This window comes from Pteropus alecto, unplaced genomic scaffold (genome assembly GCF_000325575.1).
Source record: "Pteropus alecto unplaced genomic scaffold, ASM32557v1 scaffold7, whole genome shotgun sequence".
NCBI lineage: Eukaryota > Metazoa > Chordata > Mammalia > Chiroptera > Pteropodidae > Pteropus > Pteropus alecto.
Genome location: NW_006494614.1, coordinates 14,447,892 through 14,453,039, shown reverse-complemented (window position 1 = coordinate 14,453,039; position 5,148 = coordinate 14,447,892). Strand labels below are relative to the sequence as shown.

General features: G+C 35.6%; 1 pseudogene; it reads left to right on the top strand.

The window, feature by feature from the left end:
• The first annotated feature begins 1,172 nt into the window (after positions 1-1,172).
• LOC112475047 lies at positions 1,173-1,288 on the top strand (annotated as a pseudogene).
• The last annotated feature ends 3,860 nt before the right edge of the window (positions 1,289-5,148 follow it).

Sequence of the window (5,148 nt, the reverse complement as noted above, 5' to 3'; positions counted from 1 at the left end):
ACCTGGGTCTGCCAGGGGTACGTGGACCCCAAATTAAGCAGCCCCAAAATGTAGAGGTACAGGGTTTTTAAGCCCTAAATCCCATTCCTCATTCTGTCTTAAACACAAAGGTCTATTTTTCTCCTATTCACTACCTGTCACCCCACTGGTCAGGTGTGCAAGCAGGAGTACAGAAGCAGAAAGCTTATTGTTAGAATGTTATGTTCCCATGGGTGATAGCCTATGTTTCCATGGGCAATAGCCAAGCCGTAATTTTCCAGCCAGCACAAGAATAGCCAATTTAATATATAATATATATAAGAAAATAGGAATAATATATATGTAGGAACTCTGCATACATAAGAGAGTCAGAGACCCCCACATGCATGAGAGTTTCAGAGACAGAAAGGGAAAGTGGGTATATGAGACATCTGAGCTAGGGATGAGGTAAGGTGCCTTGGGGGCTTCAAAGGGTCATGCAGGATAATAAGAAGAGCAGGTGTTTAGTAAACAGAAGTTTGTCCTGCCCTATAGATAGGTCAAAAGAGATTAGCTCTGATAATCTCTTACTATGGGCCAGGCCCCTAATTCAGATTTTTCTAGGTAGTTAAGTGAGGGGCAGATGTTTCTCTTGAGCCTGCAGCTAAACAGCTAACATTGCCTTTAGGGCAAAACAGTTCACACACCACAGAGGCACATCTTGGAGTAACTAGTTCTGAACTACCACACTTAACTGCATAATTAAACAGGCTGTTATCACCACTGTTTGCTTAAAAAATAAAAAAGTTTGATTTAAAATGACAGACTGAGCACATACTGCAGCTTTCTCTTTATGCCAAAATCCCTGGCAGAAAAGATATTCAAAACAATTAAATTCACAAGTGCATTGGAAAACAAGAAGTTTAAGATATTGAATGTCCAGAATTTACGAGGATTTCCTGAAAGATGGATAGGATGGATTGCACAGAAGAAAGGATTAACAGTTCCAAACAAAAAGAAGACAGGACTGCTATGAAAGGTAGTAGCAACACCAAAAGTGTTTCACATCTAGAGGTGGCTAAAAGAAGCAGAAAGTCCAGACTAGACCATATAGAAATTAATTAATGGACGTGGTTCCATAGTGTAGCAGTTAGCATGTCTGCTTTATACGCAGAAGGTCCTGGGTTTGTGCCCCAGTGGAGCTACAGTTCATGGTCTATGGCCATGCCACCCTGAACAAACCTAATGTCTGATCTTGGAAGCTAAGCAGGTTCGGGCCCGGTTAGTACTCGGATGGCTGACCACCTAGGAAGACCAGGTACTGTAGGCATAAATAGTAATAATTTTTTTTTTTAATTAATTAGAGCATCACAGCAGGAGCGGTGAGCTAGTGGAACCTTCCTCATCCTCCATCCAATGGCAGCAACAGAGGTATCTGTCTCTAGATAGAATATAGGTGTCGTTGTTGACACCTGGAATAATCAGGAAACTTATACTCAGAACACTAGCTAGTAGCTCTTCCTGTTCAGCAGCAAGCCCCACCCTTCCCCACACCTCTAAAGAATGACAGGTAGTCAGATAGTGACAGCAGACTCCTCCCCTCAGGGAGCATGTACAACAAACAGCCTCCTCCATAAACAATTTAAAAAATTAATCTCAAATACACAGATGATCACAAAAAATATTTGAAGAAAGTCAACACTTTGACATAAAATTACATACCCAAGAAGCTCAGCAAATGTAGGCAGGATAAATACAAAGATAACTATGCCTAGAAATATCATGGTCAAATTGCTGAAAAGCAAAGATAAAAGAAATATTTGAAATAGTCTAAAGAAAAATGGAATATTCATTTAAAAAAATAACGATTTGAGTCACAATGGATTTCACATCAGTAACTATGAAGATGACAGTATATCAATATTTTTAAAGAGCTGAAGAAAGAAACTGTCAATCCAGAAAATGTTCCTCAATAATGAAGGCAAAATAAAGATATTTTCAGAGAAATGAAAACTGAGAAAATTAGCGTCACCATCAGAACTACCCCCCAAGAAATGCTAAAGAAAGTTCTTTAGCCTGAAAGGAATGCTGCCAAATAGAAACTAAAATTTTTAGGAAGGAAGGAAGAACATGAGAAATGGAAAACATTCAAAGTAATATAGTCAATCCTCATTATTCACAGATTCCGTATTTGTGAATTCATCTACTCATGAAAATTTATTGGTAACCCCAAAATCAATACTCAGTTCTTTCATGGTCATTCAAGAACATGTGCAGAACAGTGAAAATTTTGAGTCGCCCAGTGCAGTTTCCCAGCACCAATCCAGCTGAGTTCCAACAAGGCAAAGCTCTGCCTTCTTGTTTTAGCTCCCATAATTGAAACAAGTATCTTCATAATCAATCTAGTGCCACACTTTTTGCATTTTTGTGCTTTTTCTTGATGATTTTGCTCTCTCAAATGGCCCTCAAATGTAATGCTGAAGTGCTGTCTAGTGTTTCTGAACCTAAGAAAGCTATAAAGTGCTTTATGGAGAAAATACTCATTAGGTAAGCTTTGTTCAGGCATGAATTGTATGGCTGTTGGCCATCAGTTCAATGTTAATGAATCAACAATATATATTAAATAAAGTGTAATTAAACAGAAAGGCATATAAAACAAGTTGATCAATTGGTAATATTGTGACCAGAGGCCCCCAGGAAGCTAACCTTGCATTTGCCCTGAGAGTGAGGTTCAGTACTCATTAATTGGATGTTTGTGGTGAATTTATAAAACATAACTAATGTAAATAATGACAATCACTTCATATAAAAGTTTGTTTTCCTATCGGTATCTTTAAATACATGACTTCAAATCAAAAACTATGATATTGCCTATGTGTTTATAATGGAGGTAGACATAACACAAATGACAATTGTAGCCTAACAGACAGATTAGAGTAGGTAAATGGAGCTATACAAAGCCAAGGTTTCTATATTTTATGTGAATTGGGACAATATTAACTCAAGTACACTATGAAAAGCTAGTAATGCATATTGTGATCCCTAAAGCTGCTGGTTAAAAAAAATAATAATAGAGGTATAGCTAAAAAGCCATACATAAATTAAAACAGAATTATAAAAAAGATTCAAATATCCCAAGAGAGGCAAGAAAACAGAAACAGTGTAACAAAAATCTGATGGAACAAATAAAAAACAAATAATAAAATTGCAGAAATACAGCCCTATCAATAATTACATTAAATGATTAAGTACTAAACATTCCAATTGAAAGGCAGAGATTGTCAGAATGAAATTTTAAAAAGAACACCCGATAATATATTGTCTAAAAGAGACTCACTTTAAATATAAAAAGGCAAATAGATTGAAAGTAAATGGATGGAAAAAGATACATCATAAGCTGGCTATTATAGAAAAATAGACTTTGAGACAAAAAGTACCACCAAAGATAAGAAGGGATATTTAATAATGATAAAGGTTCAGTTCATCAGGAAGAAATAATTTGTATATGCCTAATTTTAAATATGTATGTTTCAGATAATAGAACTTTAAAACACATGAAGCAAAAATTGATAGAACTAAAAGAAGAAATAGACAATTCCATAATCATAGCAGGAGATTTTTAACACCCACTGAATAGAACAATTAAAAATAAATTAGGAAATATGTAGGTAATTTGGACAATACTAGGTGGTAATTAGAACCACTTTGACTTCTGTGATGGTTAATTTTATGTATCAACTTGACTAGGCCATCAGGTGCCCAAACATTTGGTCAAACATTATTCTGGGTGACTCTGTGAGGGTGTTTCTGGGAGAAACTGACATTTGGAACAACAGACTGAGTAAGGCAGATTGCCCTGCCTGATGTTGCTGGACCTCATCTAATCCTTTGAAGTTTTGAATGGAACAAAAAGGCTGAGTAAGAGGGAGCTCCTCTTGTCTGACTGCTTTAGAGCTGAGACATCAATTATTTCCTGCTTTTGAATTTGAACTGGAACATCAGCTCTTCGTGGGTCTCAAGCCTGCCACATTTCATATCTGGAACTCACACCATCTGCTCTTCTGCTCTTCTGGTTCTTAGGCCTCCAGATTAGGACTGGAACACCATTGGCTCTCCTAGGTCTCCAGATTACCAGTTGCAGATATTGGGATGTATCAGCTTCCATAATCACATGAGCCAATATCTTATTTTTAATCTCTTTTTGTACATATGTACATATGTGTATACATATATATGTACATATATGTGTACATATATGTATATATGTGTACATATATATGTATATATTCTCCTAGTTCTGTTTTAGAGAACCCTGAATAACACAATTTCACTGATGTTTATAGGTCCCCACATCCAATGACTGCAGAAGACAAATTCTTTTCAAGTGCACATGGTCCATTCAGCAAGCCAGACCATATACTGGATTTTAAAACAAATCAATAAATTTAAAAAGATCAGAAGCATACAGATTTTGTCCTTTGATCACAAGGAACTACACTAGAAATCAATAAAAATAAGATCTAGGAAAACTCCAAATATTTGTAAAATAAACAAGATATTTAAAATAATCCATGGGTCAAAGAAGAAATCACAAAGAAAGTTAGATAGTATTTTATGTTAAATGCAAATAAAAATACAACATATCAAAATTTTATGATGCAGCTAAAGCAGAGTTTATATACAGAAATGTATAGGTTTAAATACTTATATTAGTAAAGAAGAGAGATCTAAAATCAATGTCCTAAGGTTTCCACATTAAGAAGCTAGAAAAAGAAGAGCAAAGGAAATCCAAAGTAGGCAGAAGGAAGAAAATAATAAAGATAAGGGCAGGAATCAATTAAATTAAATACAGAAAAACAATAGAGAGAATTAGCAAAGCTGAAAATTGTTCTTTGAAATAATCGACAATATTGATAAACTATTTTCTATAGTTAGTTATCAAGAAAAAAATAAAAATTGAGAACTGTGAAGAATTTCTAAGGTTTGCGATTGTACCATACTTGCAAAGACAACCAATTACCAGCTATAGTTTCATGAGTGCTAGCAGACTAAATGAGACTACTGGATGAGAGACAGGACTTTACTACTCATGGCACAGGAAGCAGGATGAGCTTTATGTTTACATCACTTTCTTTTGGCTCTGAAGTCCCCAGGAATGACGCAGAGTGGCCTGGGTAGATGTTGTAAATG